We start from the raw sequence: 20,531 nt of genomic DNA on the forward strand, positions 1-20,531 counted from the left end.
CCAACGGTAGCTCTCCAGATGTTTTTTTTGCCTACAACTCACATCAGTCCCAGCCAGCATGGCCAATGGCTGGGGCTGATGGGAGTTGTAGGCAAAAAACATCTGGAGAGCTACCATTGGCCACCCCTGATCTATGTAACTATGCACTGGCAAATGAGGGACCATGATGATGTTGCTTCCAGTACAACCCAGAAGTTACATAATAATACCAGGTGACACTCTAGCATTCAGTCTAAACTCTGTGGTTAAACAGTGAATTTTTGGCGTTTGGGGTGATTCCCAGAGCATCTTCCCCACAGCACAATATCATTTCCAGCACAACCTGGAAGTGATGTCATCATGCCAGTGACTCTGACCCTTCCCCCCATCCCACAATCTGGAAGTCCCGACCGCCATCATCTCCTGCTGGTTGCCCTGCCACACCATGACTGGCAACCTCAAATGCAGCCCCACAGTTCTCTGGTTGTTTTGCTCCAGATTTGGGGCAACTGTGAACTTATCTGCCCAGTTCATACCTAAAATGCTGTAGGAGTGGTTCAACATGAAAGGAAAGACCGTGCCTTCTTTTGCTTCAAGTATTTCCCCTCACCACTGCCATGATCACTTCCTGTATCACATGTATCACAACTGGTTTAGCTCTCTTCACCCTCAAATTTATTTTCATGTAATCAATAAAACCACTCTCTATATCATAGATGAATTCTCTTTAAAATGTGAGAAACAGCATATCATCTCTAGCCAGATATCTGCGGCCTGGACAAGCTGGCCTACTTAGGGTTGCCAAGTCCAATTCAAGAAACATCTGGGGACTTTGAGGGTGTAGCCAGGAGCAAGGATGTGACAAACATAATTGAACTCCAAAGGGAGTTCTGGCCATCACATTTAAAGGGACCGCACACCTGCAAAATGCCTTCCTTCCGTAAGAAATAATTAAGGATGGGGCACCTTCTTTTGGGGCTCGTAGAATTGGACCCCGTGGTCCCATCTTTTTGGAACTTGGGGGGTATTTTGGGAGGAGGCACTGGATGCTACACTGAACTTTTGGTATTTCTAACCCCTCCAGAGCCCCAGATACCCACAGATTAGATTCTCTACTATTTCCTATGGGAATAAGTCTCCATAGGGAATAATAGAGTTCCCAGCAGACATTTCCCTCCCCTCCCCCTGCTTTCTGATGACCCACATGGGGATTGGCAACCGTAGGCCTGCTTGACTCAGGACTAGACCAAGATATGGCTGGCTGTTTGGATATGTAGTTGTAATTTTTGTATTGTATTTTGATTGCTTTTTATTGTTGTAAACTGCTTTGGATCCTTTTGGGAAGGAGAACAGAGAATAAATATTCTAATTTATCAAGTAGGTTGACTATAACACTTGTGCCTTGCAAGCCTCTTCTGGAATGTTTGAATCCATTCTGAAATATTTCACAGCTCCAAGATGAATATGTGAATAAAGCACAGAGCTACTAGGGATGATATCATTTGTGTATTTTTTATGATACAGGAAAGAAGGTGAAGCCCTAGACATGTATGTGAGCAATGAATTATAGGTGGATAATAGAAAACTTTACTCTGGAAGAGCTCACTCACAAGAATCATTGCATATTAGGAATGAGTAAGCAGACAGGCATTTAAATGGCTTGTGGTGTCTAGAAATGGGAAGCTCACAGCACTGCCAGAAACTTGTGTCATTTTCTTCATCAGTTCAAAAAGCCTGTCACAAGAAGCAGCATGTGTTTTTGTTTAAATAGTGATCCAAAACATACAGATGAATATGGTGGTGCACTGGTGATAATAAGTTGGATCCAGACTAAAGATTACTTATGGGCACAAGGACTGCTGTCCATGCAGCACAATTCTCCCCTTCTCCCTGGGCAACATTAGTCTAGATCCAAGTCATTAACTCCTAATTAATTTGAGGGGATCTAGTTTTGCCATAGTGGGTTTCCTAGAATTTTGTGATAGCTATAAACAATAACATTGAATGTATGTAATATATGCTATCATGTGTGAACAATGCCTCTTGCTCTGTTTACTAGACAAAGTATCGATGGGCACAAATCTGACAATAGATCCCAATACTCAAGATTCAGTGGGAGGACAATTGAAGCTTCAAGGACATTCTGATGCTGATCTAATGGCTACTGTGCTTCTCCAGAAGAAATTCAAAGGGAGAATCCAACATAAAAGTGCTGAATTAAGATTCATCAAAAGAGTCAATATTATCTCCCTTGTGAATTTCAGCAGGGACCTGAACTTCCTTACTTTCTGTGTTGGGTAACAGCACAGCATGACCCAACCTTTAAAGATGTCACTTAGTGCCCTGACTTGGATAGCCAAGGAAACCCCAGTCTCGTCAGATCTCACGAGTTAAGTCAGGTTGACTCTGGCAAGCACTTGGATGGGAGGCCTCCTTGGAATACCAGAACCAGAGAGAGGGGCAGGCTTTATTCAATCACCTCCCTGAATATCCTCTATGTCCCTAGCAGGGGTGGGTCACCAGAGATCACCATGACTTCCAAGTGTGTGCACACACACACACACAAACACACAACCTCCCCAAAAGATGTTACTTAGTTTTTCTCACCACATTTCACACCATACCTTCCTTGACTAGATTTATTTTGCCCATCTTCAATAGTCAGGAATGGTCCTCATCCACTCTGAATGGACTGACTTCTCTTTCTTTGGTTACTGTTTCAAACTGATTTCTCTTGGTAACATCTCCCCACTCCCACCCTTCTCTCTCTTATAACTTTAAATATAAACAGCTGCTCTCAAAATACACTTCAAGCATCTGATAAAGTCAATTCTGTCTCACCAAAGCTTATACTGGTGTATATATTTTTTAATCTTCAATGTGCCGCTGGATTTCTGATTAATTTTGTTTCAACTAACTATCATAGCTTTGCCTCTGGAATTATGGTATTTATGTGATGCTCATAAACCCTGATATTCTCACAGCTCTCATGTAACCTGATGACTTCTCTTCAAAATTTTCATTCTCCAAAATGTAGTATTTTAGATGTGGAATACTTTCCTCATTGCAGAGTGTGTGTGTGTAGAAGCATCAAGTCACAGCCAATTTACAGCAATCTCAGCAAGGAGCTTTCAAGGCAATTGAGAAGCAGAGGTGCTTTGCCATGGCCTTCCTCTGCAGAGCTTCCTCGGTGGTCTCCCATCCAAGTACTAATCCTGCTTCGCTTCTGAGATCTGATGAGATTGGGCTGTACCATGCAGCCTTCCCTCCATCTTTATGGCAATAGATAAATGTAAAACTCTACTTTGACATCCATATATATGTGTTAATTACTATCCTTACTCCCTACATTGATTAGAATGTGTGATCTCTGCCAGAATCAGTTACCTAAGAATATCTCCATAGGCAGAGAAAGATAAATGGCATGGCACAATCATCACTGCAAGCAATTGCAACACAGCACACAACATGCTCAGCCAGTCACAAGAATGCAAAATTGTTGTGTTAGCTCCTTTCTCTTCAGTGATTAAAGAAGGATTATTAACTTTTTTAAAGGGCCATTTTCTGATCCTATTTTCATGATCCTATTTTCTGTTTGGCAGAATAGCAGGATAGAATTGTATGTATCTATTTCCACTGGTGGAACATAGGGCTAGTTTATACTATCAGCAGAATCAAGTACTGTAGTTAATATTTTTCATAGATCCTCTGGCCAAGAATTATTCAACATAGACATACCATCAGGCTCATGAATGACTAATTGCACATTACATAGATGATGCATGCCTTCAGCTATTTGCCACCACTTTCCAAGATGAAAAGGTGGAATCCTAATGTGGAAAGCAGTTCCCCTGATTGTTACTTCAGACTGGAACCACATTTTCAATGTTTCAAAGCCAAACCTCTAATGATTGATTTTCCATTTGTCAATGACTATTGTTAAACCATGCAAATAGGATCTCTTCCTCAGTCTCATGTCTATTTGTCTCTCTTTTAAAAATCCCAGGTGATCAACTATACATATAAGTATGTACATCTGTTCTAGTAATCATGATAACTCCTGTAGACTCTAGGAAGCAGGATCCAATTGTATACCCCTTCCTTGCTAAATGTGTCTGGGCCACAAACTCCTGAAAAGACAAATCCCACACTAAAACCTTAATTGCTACTGAAATCAAGTTGCATGCATTGTCTTAGCAAATGATATGGTCAGTGAAGTAGGAGCAGAATAAGACCCAAGCTTCTCACCTGGACTGAACATATGCACTGGATGCATCTACTGCAACACTGAGTCCAGTGGCACCTTTAAGATCAACAAAGTTTTATTCAAGGTGTGAGCTTTCATGTGCACACACACTAAGATCAACAAAGTTTTATTCAAGGCGTGAGCTTTCATGTGCACACACACTTCCTCAGACAAAGCGAAATGAAACTTACCAGTCCATACATATAAGGCAGAGGTTGAACAGCAAATTAGTAAACAATATAATGAAATGTTTTAAGAGATGCAAACAAGAGTAACAAACTAAGTTTATAAGGTCATAATTGTTTGGATTTAATTTGAGGGGGGCAGCTAGGAAAATATGTCAGAATTGGTGATAGATGTGTGAGTGTAGCCTTAATTATAGAGTGCTAAGAGCGATCATCTGAGACCCTGCTGTCATGCTCCACCCGTCTCCTCTCCAGCATGGAGGTAACTAATAGCATCTTTTTCTTTGAGGCAGGGTGTTTTGTACTGCTGTGCTATTTATTTATTTATTTACTTATTTATTTTATTTTTAGTCCGCCCTTCCCGTAGAATAGGCTCAGGGTGAGTTACATCATAAAAACAGTCAACAGTAAAAACAGTAAAAGACTAGTTTAAAATATATGTCTCCTCTGTTACCAGACCAGATGAATGCATTCCCATATACCATTCTAATCCATCACATTGCATTACAATCACTATTCTAATCTACTATTCCAAATAAGTAATATGCTAAAGGGGATGAATAGCCCCTCGGTAACAATACACATGTAAGGACTGACTGTATGAATCCTTCTCTTGTATGTAAGGGCTGTATGAATGCTCTCTTGACAGTGACTGTGCTCTTCAGCTCCTCGAGGCTCATCAGAATTCCAGGACTCTGACTTACAAAGCAGACTTCCCTGGAAATCTAATCAGGAGTGAAGCTACAGCCATCACCCATTTCCTAGCCTTTGTTAATCAGGTCTGCCACTCATGTAATTCAGTTATCCTACCTATCTCATGTCCCTTCTTCCTTGCCTAGGGTTGCCAACCCCAGTTTGGAATTTTCTGGAGATTTGGTGATGGAGTCACAGGAAAGCAGGGTTCAGGGAGGGCAGGGACCTAACAATGCAATATAACGCAATAGCGTCTGACCTCAAAAACTGCCATTTTCTCCAGGATATTTGGCTTCTTTAGTCTAGAGATCATTTTTAACTCTGGGGTCTCCAGGTCCCACCTGGAGAATGGCAACCCTAGCCTTGCTTTATACATATCTTTATTTGCCTCTTCTTCTTTATGACCAAATATGGACATTCTATGCTCCTCTTCTCATCACCCTTACCAAGGATCTGAAAATGCCACCAATAGAATTTGGTCTTAGGAGAAGATGTCCAAGGAAAATAGGATACAAGGAAAGACCCTCTTCTTCTCACTTGGACAATAAGGTAACACACAAATCAGTGCAAAGAGGGCTATTTTTATTACTGTTTTTCACCATAAGCTGTTCCCCCCAGTCTGCTTCTATTGGTGTTGTGCCTTTCAACTAGTAACATGTTTTTTAAAAGGTTTCATTCATAGTAGTAGGGCAATTCCAACGACAGCATGGTGAGGCTGGTTTTTGGGGTTAAGGTGGTCTTGGTTGTTTCATTCTGGCACTTACAAGAAAACTGTTATATAAAGCATGTAAAAGCTTAGGAGTGCTTCTCTAAGACTGTGAGAATTATCTCAGGATGAACTGTGGAACAAATGCTTCATGGACAGGAACCAAAGTACTTTAGTAAGCTGGTTTGGACTGACTGTGGTCCACTACAAGAGTGATTCACATACCTCCTACACTGGTGTAGGTCTGTTGAAGTCTGAGAACAAAATTACCCTTTCAGGCTTCTGTGCATCCAGAGAAGGGAATATCCTGTGTAGAGAAAATTCTCAGGACATCATGTTCGACTCAGCATGTGGTTTGGGTTGGAGTATGAGCTGGCTAGAATATGATGTCTTCCAGATGTGAAACGCTTCCTTCAGTCAGTCTTCTCCTTGGATGGACTCTACGTGTGTCTCATAGCATCTGCTCCTCCTGAGTTATAAATAGACTAACTGCTACTAAAAATATGCCTAATAATGGTCTATGCCTACACCAATTAGTCTTTGCATACCAAGAAAATCTCTGCCTCATGTAGAAATAGGTCCCTCATGAAGAAATAACTGACAAAAGGATTTGATGGAGCTAATAGGTTTCAATTGGTTTTTTTTCCTGTAGTAATATCAATGGTATTGTAAGTAGAATATTGGTCTTAGAGCGAAGATGTTTGGTTTCATATTCCTGTCCAGTCATAAAGTTAGTGAAAGAATTACTTGTTGACATTAGTATCTTGGAACACATGAACTCATGAAGCTAACTTATACTGAATCAGACCACTGGTCCATCAAAGTCAGTATTGTCTACTCAGAATGTTAGTGACTCTCCAGGGTCTCAGGAGAGGTCTTTTGCAGTAACTACAACTTGATCATTTAACTGGAGAACCTGGATCCTTCTGCCATGCCAAGCGCAGGGCTTTTTTTTGAGCAGGAACGCACAGGAACTCAGTTCCGACCGGCTTGGCATCAGGGGTGTGGCCTAATATGCGAATGAATTCTTATTGGGCTTTTTTGCATTGAGCAAAACAATGGTGATGTCAGGGTGTGTGCCCTAATATGCAAATGAGTTCCTGCTGGGCTTTTTCTACAAAAACAGCCCTGATCAAGCTGATGCTCTTCCACTGAACTATGACCCCCTTCACATGTGGGATCTCTTAGGCATAAGCAGGGGTGGAATTCTAGCAGTAGCTCCTTTGCATATTAGGTCACTCACCCCTGATGTAGCCAATCCTCCAAGAGCTTACAAGGTTCATTTTTGTAAGCTCTCGGAGGATTGGCTACATCAGGGTCTGTGGCCTAATATGCAAAGAAGCTCCTGCTAGAATTCCACCTCTGGGCGTAAGAACCCAAGTTTACCTCACTGTGAGGTCCAAGCCCTCCTATCTGACTCTGGAAGCATTTCCCTTCACTTACCTAGTGCCTTAAACACTGATACTCATATTAAGGATGTCAGGCATGCTGAGAAGACTACATGGCCATTGCCATAATTGTGTCACAAGCGTCTGAGGGTTTTGGTAGTCTCAGAAACAGGTTTGGAAACAAAGAATGTTTGCAAATCCCATTGCATTCCCAGTGATGTCATTAGGTACATTAGAACGGGGATTATGAATTTCAGAACTATGGCTGAAAAAAGCCAAGTTGGAACAACAGATCAAGGCTCTTCTGATTAACCTAGAACAGAATTGCACGTTAACTGTAAAACATAGGAAGGCTGAAGTGCCGTTGAAAATCATCTTCTCTGCATGGCCTTCATTCAATTCAGAAACTAACTACAAGCATAGTTAAAACTGCTTGTTTTTTGCAAGTCAGAAACCTGATATCCATATACTTTCTGTTATCTCATGTTTGCACACCATAAATGAAATAAGGTCTTGAAAATGCCATAATTTGTCTATTTGTACATCACTTATACTCTTGAGTTTCTTCTCAAGGGAAACCCAAAGCAGCTGCCAATTATGTGCTGACTGGGGTGTTACCTTTGGACTTCCATGTCATGGTCCAAAAGATTGTCTGCATGCTGCTGGAACATTTCAGGCACACTCCAGTGGGTAACAAAAACACATGCAAACTAGCATCACAGAGCTACAGAACCATTTCCGCAGGCATTGTGTATTTGGAAAGAGTACAACAGCAATACACTGTGGCTAGCCACTTTGCAAACCTTACTATGGATTTCTAAAATTTCTTTTGTCTTTGAGGTATCTATCTAAAAACCATTTTCCAGCATTTTGTTATCCTCTAGCACAGGGGTCCCCAACCGCCAGTCCGTGGACCAGTACCTGTCCGCAACCTGTTTCCAAGTGGGCCGCGCAGCTGCCCGCCCGCTCACCCCCCTGCACAGCCTTATTGTGCCTCGTTTATACCACTTTAAGGCCAGGAAAGGTGCCATGAAGCGCTTTCCAGGCCAACCTCCCCTGCCCCCTGCTGATCAGCTGATCCAGTCAGTGGGGAAAACCGCAGCAGCAGTGGCAAGTGACCACTGAAACAGCCACGCTGCTGTGGTTTTCCCGGCCGATTGGATCAGCTGATCAGCGGGGGGGAGGTCAGTCTGGAAGGCGCTTCACCTTCCCCGACCTTAAAGTGGTAAAAACAGGGGGCAGTGAGGCTGCACAGGGGCGGGCAGCAAGGCTGTGGGGAGCAGAGCAGAGGAGGAAACAGGGGGGAGGAGGCGCTGCGGGGGGCAGCTGCCAGCTCTGGGGCCGTGGTGGGCCGGCCAGCCCTGGGGTCGGTCCCTGGGACAAAAACGGTTCGGGGCCACTGCTCTAGCACGTCCAAGAAGTGGAACCAAACAATTGCCTATACAAATAGCAGGAGACTTTATTCTAACAGATAGAAGTCACTAGGAGCATGGAGCCTGTTCTGAACTCATCCTAATGGTACTTTCAAATGTACCACTTTACTATAACCATTTAAATGTATAGTTGATTTTTTATGGGGGGAAATAAAGTGCTGTATTTGGGGACACTTGTAGTTAAGGCAAAGCCTGACTGCAATTCATTCCTGACACTGCATAATTGAGGTGTCACAGGAGGATGTTGAGTATCTCTCTGCAGAGTCTCCACTATAACACCTGGAATCACTTGCAATGTAAAAAAGTTAAAGAGCAATTGCTTTGACTGCAAAGAGATAAAAGTAATGAAAGATCCAATAAAAGTTTAAAAAACCCAGTACAGCAGGTTGGCAATAACATCATATGGATACTCTGTAAAAATCGTAGTACAGTACTTGAACTGTTCAATCTGAAATATATGGAAGCAAGTTTCACTTAACTCACTTAAGAACTGAATCCAGAAGAAATGCAAAGAGGATGCATTTGTTAAAGGAATTCTTGCTACTCTCTCTACCTGCATAGCTGTGTGCTCCTGCAATTCTCCTGCGGGCAGATGTACTTATAATTAACTTAAATCAAGGTTGTTGGTTTTTTTAAACCACTATTTTAGCCTGGAAACTTTTGTTTTAAAAGAGTAGATGGTCTGTTTTTATTGTCTAGGTTTTTATTTGGGGCTGGGTTTTTAATGTTGTCTTTTAATTAATATATTTTTTGTTTTTATTATCTTTTATTTTGTAAGCCATCTCAGGCAGGTTCCTGGAGAGGAACCACAAAAATGTTCTGAATAAATAGATAAATTAAATAATGTACACTTTTGTGTGGCCACAGCCAGAAGGGGGAGTTATCAAAATTCCCATTTCTTGAACAAGCCATTCCATGCCAGAGCCAAGAGTGTCTGTGTGCTGGGAGGGGTGAGGGAGGTGCTACGAACAGTAAAATGGCACAGGGAAAGATGTACGCACGTCCCACCCCCCACTGCCACAGTCCAGATCTTTTTACTACCTGGGGCCAATTTTAACTCTAAAAGATTAAATAAATAAAAATGGGAGATCTGAACACAGATCTCCGGTTGAACTTATAATTTGTTTGGGGTGAGTAGAATTCAGCTAACCAAAATTCAGGTAGATCTCCTCACTTGGGCATACAATAGGCTAAGCGCATTTTTAAAATGTGCTTTACGTACAGTTCATTTTATTCTGCAAACTGAGAACTCCCACATAAATCAGCCCTGTTAACAATAAACTGTATCCAAACTGTTGCTTCACAGTCTGCTTTCCAGTAACAGATTTCCAATTACAAATTCACATATTGTACTAGCTTAAGAAAAGGGGAATCCTGCGGGTAATCTTGCAAAGTATAAATTTAACAATGATGTAAGATTTCCCAAGGTTTCTGTTGGAAACATTTATTGAAACAAAACATTTATTTCTTCTTCGTTTGGATTGTTACCTCCACACTGACCTCTAGAATATTCTAATCTCACATAATGTTCCCATCATGTTATTTTGGGTTTCTTTTTGCTTACATGTAAAACCTACAATTTGTGGCATGTATTTTGTTAACAGCACAATCATAAAGTCAATTACACCCTTCTAATCCCACCAAAGATAATGAGCTAAGAAGAATGTAAGTCTCTTTAACATTACAATTTAATTGAGTGCTACCCACACCCTACTAGAGTCTATTCAGTGGGGCTTGCTCCCAGGAAAGTATTATTAGGATTGCATTGTCAATGTCCTTAACTAATGAGAACAAACTACTACTGACTGAAGCAGGCTTTAGATCAGAACTTGCAAAACTGTTTTCTAAATGAAATTCATGCCTGCCTTTAAAAGCTCAAGAAGAGAGATATTTTACCCCTTGTGATGATTCTCTTATTATTTACGATATTTCTATACCCCCACAAACCCCACTGTCCTCTCTTTCTCTACCATTTTCACCAGCCATATGTTCAATGGATTTTTTTAATGAAAGGAAAGTACTGAAGTACTACCAGTATACACATCATTTTTTTGAGCAGATACAACAAACTGCTGGCTAACTGATCAATCTCATTTTAACTCACTATCAACACTCATTATATGTTCTAAATAGTTATACAAGAGAGAGTAAAAACCAGTGTAGCATTTCAACAGTGGTCAGAGTTGGTCTTTTACTTATGGTGTGATGTCAGCCTCACAAACTGCGGGACACATGTAAGGAAGCTGAACACTGGTTCAGTCAACACCACTATCCTGTGATAATAACCCTTTCAAACTAGCCCCACTACACTTGCCCACCCGCAATACCTTTAAGAAACAACACATTTGCCATTTATAGTTATTACCAGAACGTTCATTCAGGCATATCTTTAACTACAGGCTTCATAATTAAATCAATAAATGCAGTGAGTTAATATGATGGCACTTTGGTATTTCCTTACAATCTATGTGAGCTGACTTCCCATTAGATAATGTACTAGGAAATGAGAAAGAAAAGAGATATCTTCTCAGAGATATAACATTATCTCAAAGTATTGGTACTACATCTTATTATCTATGCAAAGACAACTTTGTGATAAAAGCAGTATTAAGAGAGATCAGACTTCCTTGGCAGTAGCAATACAGAATTGTTCTCAGGAACTGGGAAATTTTAATGACAGATTGGTGCTCGTACATCCAAACCCTGGGATCCCCTATCTGTAACTACCTTTTGAAACTGTCTTGTCACTAATTGTTTGGAAGAGCCGTTCATATGAGAACTGGAACATGAACAGGAAAGGAAGAGCACAAAATAAATTTGGCTGTATATGTAATTTTTCTAAATGTGAGTAAGTTTCCTGTAACTGGATTTAATACCTGATGACGCTTAACACATACACACATTGTTAGTAATCTGCAAGACAAACAGAAATTGAGGAAATCTGTATTTTTAAAAATGGCACGCTTCCACTCTGATGAGATATATGAATGCATCAAAGCCCTCTAAAGCTCAGGGGGGGGGTGTTTTTTGAAGTAGAGGCACCAAATTTTCAGCACAGCATCTGGTGCCTCACCTCAAAACATCCTCCAAGTTTCAAAAACATTGGACCAGGGGGTTCAATTCTATGAATCCCAAAAGGAGGTGCCCCCATCTTTCATTATTCCAAATAGAGGGAAGGCATTTAAAAGGAGCATGGTCCCTTTAAACGTGATGGCCAGAACTCCCTTTGGAGTTCATTGTGCTTATCATACCCTTGCTCCCAGCTTCACCCCAAAGTCTTCTGGCTCCATCCCCAAAGTCCCCAGATATTTCTTGAGTTGGACCTGGCAACCCTACATTAGGGCTTTGGTGACTTCTCGTAACAACTTCTGCCCAGTGTAATTCTCCATGTGAACTGCTTGCAGCACTTCGGAGATCAATTATGTATTCCTAATGGCAGAGGACAGTATCATGGAAATTATTCATGCATGGACCAGCTGTTACGTGGATGCTGTTTACTTGAGACATTACTGGAGATTTTTTGGGGGGATGGAGTTGGGGGAGGGACTTCAGCAGGGACTAATACCATAGAGTCCACCTTCCACATTTTCTCCAGATGACTGATCTATGCTGCTTGTAGATCAGCTGAAACCCCAAGAGATCTCCAGCCACCACCTGGAGGTTGGCAACCATAGTTTAACTTATAAAGGATATTGGGTGAGAGCAGCTTTACCAGAATGTATGCATGGAATCTAGACATTCCATACTACTCAGTGATAATAAAGCCATGTAGGAGTATAACTAATTACAGATATAATTATAAGCATACTTACTAGGAAGCAAATTGCTTTGGACTCAAGTAGTTATAATTAGAATCAGATTAGCAAAAATTAAAGTGGGGGAGAAGAAAAACACCTTCTTTTGTAAAAAGGGGATAACTACTATTATATTCTCCCAATACTATCTACTTTGTAGGTTCTGGCTGATGCAAAAGCCAGCTGCTATGCTGCCCAAACCCAGCTCTAGAGCTGCAGCAATTATCCACATTGAACTGATTATTTTTACTGTGGTTACCAATGCTGTGATTTATGACAAATGCTGTGGAACAGTTTGGGACAAGGGATTCAGGGGGCAGCAGAGAAGCAAGCAGAATGTTGCCATGTATGACAGCAACAGAGTCAGCATACATCACTGGGATTGCAGTACAGTAAAATAATTCATTTGTTAGAATGTGACTGAAAAAATAAAGAATCCTAAGCAGGCTTGCCAACAACTTGGTCAGAACACCATCAGTTTATAAAATCAAAACATTCCGTTCTGTAATCTGATGCCCATAAGTTTTAAAAAAATGTTTCTATCACTTCAGCATCCTGACCTTCCTCCAAGTTACTTAGCACACATGATGACTTTCCTTTTTCATCCTTGTATGCTAGGGCTGTGCTTTGAACCCAGGCTTAATATACCCAGTTCTGACACTCAATCCAACATAGTGCAAGGGGCTGCATCCAACAATCCATGGAAAGGATCTCTGTGTCTTGTTTCCCTCCCTCCAAACAGCCTTTTTCAACCCTGGGACCTATGTGGACTATGAAGGTCAGGAGGCTGTAATGACTATAGCAGAGCAGTACCGGCAGAAGAGGCTGAAAGGTCAATGTTTTCCCTTTGCCCACTGCAGCCTTGGCCCATGAGACTATTAGGTCACGCCAGTCTCACAACCCTGGCAATAAACTTTCTTGAGGTCAGAAAGGACCATTGGGAAAGGGGATCCATCCCACTGATGGATCATGGATCCAACCCAAATGTTTATCACATGATTCCTGCACTGAGTACCAGGATAATGTAAAACCACAAAGTAATGTCAGTGTCAGAGAGCCAAACTAGACATGACGGTGTCCAGGAGACTCAACTGTGGATGCTGATGTCATTTTAACACAATTTTTAAAAGCCCCAATCCTGTTTGGAGCTGCAATGAGGCTGAGGTGCTCTTATTTCCCCCTGTGCATATTTTCAAGTCCCGGAGGGGGGGGGGCAACAAGAACACCTCATCCTACCACACTGCAAATTCAATCAGGATCAACCTTCTTGTGGCATTTTAAAATCACTTTTAAATGGCCATGACATCCACAGGTCAGATTTGAGGACACTGTCACATCTAGTTTGGCCTACAGTTGTCTAGATCACTCTAAAAATAACATCCTCACTGTAGTGAATATTTACTGAAAGACAAGAACATACATTTAACAGAAACCATCAAAAATGTATATATTCCAGGAAAATCCATGTGCATTCCTACTGAATTCTTTGAATTACATTTTTCATCTCTCTTTGCATACTGTAATAATATTTCCAGCATCATTGTAATTTCCAGCAACAAAGGTTTTACTAATCTTCTTTTTCTGCTTACTGTTTTCTTACCATACCATCTTCTAAACTGACATGAAGTAATTTGGTGTTGCAAGATGTCCTACATCAGTAATTACTGAAACTGTTTGTAAAATTCTTAACCTATATTCCAGAATCCTTGAAAATAATTATATTGTTGACAGTCTCCATGTACCATAGATAAATTGTTGAGGTACTTCTGCTATTCACCCCCTCCCTTCGTGTCATTTAGCACTATATTATGTGGTTTTTAAATAATCTGATATTATTATTTGTCTTAATATATTGCATTATAAACCTCTTTTGGGAACATGGTTGGTTGAAAGGTGGTTTAGAAATGTGCTAAACAAAATGAGTACATGATATATCTGTCAGAACATGTACATTTAAACACTGCAAAACTTCAATCCTAAACAGATCTGTTTAGAATCTTACTCAGGTCTATCCAATGGAACTTACTCATAGGAAAATATTCTTAGATTGTACTGCTAAATGTGCAAATTTCATTTACGGAGCTCCATTGTTCCATTTGTGTAACAACTCTTGCTTTTAGACTAAAGGCTGTTTTTATGTATACTATTTTAACCTTCTCCAGGGAAACTGATTTCCCTAGCCTTGAAATGACTTGTAATTCTGAGAAAACTCCAGACCCCACCTGGAAGCTGGCAACTATATTACCTGATTCTTGGCTTGTCTGCTGGTCTTAACATGGATAATTTTTGTTTGTTTCTTTTTTGATGTTATATTTTTATTGTTTGTACTTTGTTAGCCATGTTTGAGCATTTTTCTAACAAAATAAATAGCATTTGCCTTAAAGCACATACAGACTTCCTCAGTGACGTTGCAGCCGCAGCAGGCGCTCTGACCTTCTTGGCTGCTGTGCATTGTTGCCAGCCGTGAAAACCTGAAATCTTACTGAATTCTTTGAATTACATTTTTCATCTCTCTTTGCATACTGTATTAACATTTCCAGAAATCTACATCTGTAGAGTAAGAAAAACAAAGAGGAAGTGATTTCACCACTCACCGACAATTGGGGTGTCATCACTGTCTCAGTTTTTATGTAACAAAAATTATTCCCTAGATGTGTTAAGTATTAGTTGCTTTCTAAATCAGGAAACCGCAAGATAACAGAAACTCTGACTTCCAGTTCCACATTCAAATACTAAACACAGAAGCAATCACATGTGAGGTTATTAACATGAAGAATAGTGGGTAAAGTCTCTTTCAGATAGCACTTTTAGGAACCATGACAGTGAAATGACAGTCCCCTGAAACATAATTCAAGTGGTACTTCCGATAGTATGGTTTAAATTTCCATCTTCATTTAAATGTGAATCTAGCTCTTTCCTATCTACTGAGCTGACCAGGCAAGTCAATGCTATTGATTGGAACAGGAATCTCTATATTTCCTCTGGCTTTCTCATATCTGAATAAGTGAAGTTGTTGTTTTAATTAAACAGGATAGCCCCTTTCCATTAGAGTGGCAGGTAATTAAGGAGAAATTGTTAATAGGTAGTTCCTGCTCTTGTTCCTTACAATGGTCCTCTGTCCCTGGACTTAGCTAATACTTCCAGAGATCCATCAGTGGCTATTAGCCACAGCTTATTGTTGGAACTCTCTGTCTGGGGGCAGTGATGCTCTGTATTCTTGTGCTGGGGGGGCACAGTGGAAGGGCTTCTAGCCCCACTGGTGGACCTCTTGATGGCACTTGGGGTTCTTTGGCCACTGTGTGACACAGAATGTTGGACTGGATGGGTCATTGGCCTGATCCAATGTGGCTTCTCTTATGTTTTCAGAGATCAAAATCAAACCTGCTGCTGGGCAGTTATTTGGTCAGTCAGCCAAATAGCACTTCCTGGGACTATTGTAGGTTGAGAAGACAGCAAAGAGAGGAAAGCTGAAACCACTTCTTCACATGTGCAGTGGATCTGATCCAAATATCTCCCATTGGAAAACTGGTTGAAAGAGATGCCTCACAGTCCCTAAGAGACAAAGGGTGGAGGCTGGCTTCCATTGGTCATTCATTGAGAGAGTGTGTGTGTGTGAGAGAGAACAATGTGTTGTCAAATCACAGCTGACTTATGGCTACTTATGGCAAGAGGCTTTCAAGGCAAATGAGAAGCAGAGGTAGTTTGCCAGTGCTTTCCTCTGCAGAGTCTTCCTTGGCAGTCTTTCTTCCAAGCACTGTGATCTGATGAGATTGGATTATACATTCTGCCTTCGCTCTGTCTTCAGAGAGTAGTATGTATGATTCCAGAGAATCTTATCTATATAAAGAAGTTCTTTAACAGCTTGCATCATAGGGTTTGGAACTGAAAAAAGTTTCACATGTTTTCTTCTCTTTCTCTCCTTGGATCCAAATAAGGGCCTTTTGCAATCTGTCCTCTTAATAGTAATTATTTATAATTAATGGAAGGAACAGCCTTCCCACAAAATTACACTTAAGTATCATTAAGCAATGATTTATCACTTGACTTCTCTGGTAATGTTTGATATTACTAATGCCAAAAGTTTGCAGACACTTTCTGGTGTCTATGCAATGACGCACATACACCCTGAGTGTCTCACATAACTTATAATGGATGCAGCACTGAGTAAAACCTTTATCTCATATTCAAGTGTCGTCTTGTTAGTTGATCTGAATATTGGTAATATAGTAAATTCATTGGTTTTACCACACTGGTTTTGACATATTATCATACTGTTCCTGTTGTGTATGTGGACAAATGTGAATATTATTATGTGTGTTCCTGCCTGGCTTATTGTAGCCTTAAGGACTGCGCTTGGGGGACTCGAAACAATGGGCAGCAGGATCCAAATCCCTGTTGCCCTACTCCAATCATGCCCCCCTGCTGGTTTGAATGATCCAATGGCATCCTAGCATGGGAACCTTGAAGTGTATATAGTTGGCCCAGTTGAACAGTCTTTGTTCAGCCGTTACCATGCTATAACTAATAAAGAGAGCTATGATTAACTGCAACTGCATCTCCTCCTTGCATTGAACCTACTATATATTATAGTGGCAGCAAGGATGGGATCCTGGTGAGTGAGGAGCCCCAGCAACCAGCACTGCACCGCGTATTGCTGCTCTTCACATCCAGCTCCGCGCATCGCATTGCTACCACCGGATGACATGGCTACTGCTCCAGGAATGCTGCCTGAGTTCCACGTGTCTCATCCCAAACTGTGGCAATCCTGGGTCAAACGACTCAAATACTACCTTGTGGCCCAGAAGATTGGAAACCGAGAAGAGGACCAGGAGGTGAAAAAAGCCATCCTGCTGAGTACCTGTGGCATTACCACCTTGAGGCTAGCCAAGAGCCTGGTCACGCCTGCCATGCTCAAATCATCCTCCTATCAGCAAATCATCAAAGCACTGACTGGCCATTTTGCTCCCCAGCCAATCTGATGGCTGCTGTTCCTCGACAGGCATCAGCAGCCGAACGAATCCGCTGCCAACTACCTTGCTTCTTGCATGAAATCGGGGTGAAAGGGGAGTACACCCCTGTTTGGAAGAGGCCCTACTCAAGAAATTCCCGCATGGCCTCCATGATGGAAAAAACCGCCAGAAGATCGCAGCAGAGGACAACCCGACCCTGGAAAATGCCCTCAAAATAGCCATGGCAGCCGAAGAGACAGGTAAGGACAAGGGCCGCCGTTCCAAAGCCAGCGCACACCAGCTTCCATCTCCGGCGTCATTGGATGACTCAGACGGGGACAACACTCTCAAACTGCACCGAGTGGCGCCGCGATGCCAGCCTCCACAGGCATCAGAGGCAGCAACATCCAGGGCCTGCACCAGCTGTGGTGAGCCCCACGAACGGAGATGGTGCAAATTTAGGGATGCCATCTGCCACCAGTGCAGGAAGATGGGTCATCTGGCACAGGTCTGTCGCTCCAAGTTGTCCTGCTCCACAGCTCAATGACAAAATGGCCGATGCCATGAGGCTGCCATTGTAGAAGAGCTGCACTTCCCCACCATGTCCACCAGCCAGGTATGCCAGTTATCAATGCCCTCCCCAGACAAGCTAAAAACGACTGTGTTCATAGAGGGCGCTCCATGTAGGATGGAGATAGACTCAGGAGCTACCTTTACAGTAATCTCAGCTAAGACTCTTAAAAAACTGTGCCCCAAGAGAGGGACTCCATTTGCAGCCCTCACCAATAGTTGCTTGGGGCTTCCAGAAATAGGAGGTTGCCATACATGGGGTCGGATTTGTTAAGGTAAAATATGGGCTTTATGAGGGAACCCTACCACTGCTAGTTATTGCAGGAAACCTTGCCCACCCCGATGCTCAGGCGGTCTATGTGGGAGCACTGCCAACCTGCCTACCTAAGGGACTATGTCTGCTAATGCTTGCAAACTGGGGGGGGGGGGGAGGGATGTGTATGTGGACTACTTTGAATATTATTATGTGTGTTCCTGCCTAGTGTGGGAACCTTGAAGTGTATATAGTTGACCTGTTGAGCAGTCTTCTAATTCAGCCGTTACCATGCTGTAACTAATAAAGAGAGCTATGATCACTGCAACCGCGTCTCCTCCTTGCATTTAAACCCACTATATTATAGTTCCATCATTTACACCCCTCCACACTAACCAGCAGTACAAGGTAGGCAAAAAACAAATTCACTTAGGCCAATTCAGTGAAAATGAAAACATTCCTACCTGGCCCCTAATAAGGCGACCGGTAAAAACCTGTACTGCATAGGGCGGGCGGGCCGAGACGAACTGTGTTGCTCGGGGCGGGACTGGGGCTTTATAGGCCCAACGCCACGCCCCTTAGCTTCCCGTATGTCGGGGAGCCAACGCCAGCCTTCCCTCCTTCCGGGAGGGCAAACACAGCCTCCAGCCTGAAAGCGGCATTGCCGTTTGGCTGGGAGGGGGCCGACTTCTCTCTGCATGTATGTACATATGTTGGTTATGCCTGTCATGAACTGAGAGTAGACAAACAACCTGCGATCACAGTGTAAAAGAAGAGAAACTAAACAGTCACCGTGAATAATGGCTACTATGCTTTATAATGAAATTGTGTTACATATAGTCCTTACATGTTAGATAACAAAGATATCACAACAAATAGCATGATCTTGTGATGTAAATTAAGAGAAGTCCCAGCCTTGTAATGATGCAAACAGCTTCTTCAATGAACCAAAAAACCAAAAGCATCCAGATGAAAACCCATTTCATTGTTAATCTTCCTCAGAAGTTATTCTTAATAAGTCTTCCTCTGACAAGCATCCAAAACTTGTTTGTTTTTTTGGTCCCTAACCTGTCCTTCTTTGGGTTGGGGTAGTAGTAGTCTCGTAATGTTTAGAAGACTAGGTGATCCTGCCTCTACCTGGTTACAGTTTTTAAAAGGCTACCTTGAGATGAAGGCAATCCTTGTTATATCCTCCTAGTTAAACTTCTCCTAACTAGATCCTGGGACAAACCAGATTCCCTTGCAAACTAGAAATCAGGTGTCCCCTATAACTTGACAGAAGCTGTGGTTTACCCTATGGAAATCTAAGGATGCACCAGCTTTCAGTGGCTGAAAGCAAGATGCACTGCAGCCCTAGTCTCTTTAACAGGGAGCCTGATGTGGCCTAGTAGTCATGCTGCAAGAACAGAGAATAGATCCAATCACTGAGAAAAGGCCAACAAACTCAACGGTTAAAAAAGTGACCTTTTTAACAATGAAAATTTGGCCAAACAGCCCCTCCCCCAAAAACCAAAAGAGAAAAGGAACAACAGAGAGGGACGGTGGCTCGGTGGTAGAGCATCTGCTTGGTAAGCAGAAGGTCCCAGGTTTAATCCCCAGCATCTCCAACTAAAAGGGTCCAGGCAAATAGGTGTGAAAAACCTTAGCTTGAAACCCTGGAGAGCTGCTGCCAGTCTGAGTAGACAATACTGACTTTGATGGACTGAGGGTCTGATTCAGTATAAGGCAGCTTCATATGTTCATATAACAGCAGCACAACACAGCAGCAACAAATCAAACACAGAATCCTTTTAAAACAGTAAAAAACTTGACTTTTAACAATACAGGAACTTTACCAACTGCTCCCCCCCAAAAACCCCTTCACCCTAACCCCAAGAAATCCAAGCCACCCAAATCAGGAAAAGTAAAAGGCCACTGCACTTTTAAAAGTCCTCTCGCTAAAGTAAGATATGGGCAAATTGGCAACTCCCCCACCCCAGGCCCCGACCCCCAGCAAAACCCCCTAACCCTAACCCCAAATAAGCTACCCAGTACTCACTCACCCAAATCTGGATAAGTAAAGGGACTCTAAGTCTTAAAAAGTCCTTTTACTAACTAAAATAAAAACAAGAACCCCGAGACTGTCTTACCTTAGATGTTTTCTCTTCTCCAGGCAGGTCAGGCAGGCAAGGTTGAGAGAGAGCAGCAGCAGCAGCTGAGGCCAAGGGCCAGCGCAGCACAATCTCTCACACACCAGCACACCAACAAAGCAGCAATGGAATGGAGTCCAGCCAGGCAGACTCCTTAAAAAGGTTCTCTGGCCCTACACAAAGCGGTTTAAAAAAATACCACTGCC

The sequence above is a fragment of the Heteronotia binoei genome, chromosome 2 (genome assembly GCF_032191835.1).
Source record: "Heteronotia binoei isolate CCM8104 ecotype False Entrance Well chromosome 2, APGP_CSIRO_Hbin_v1, whole genome shotgun sequence".
NCBI lineage: Eukaryota > Metazoa > Chordata > Lepidosauria > Squamata > Gekkonidae > Heteronotia > Heteronotia binoei.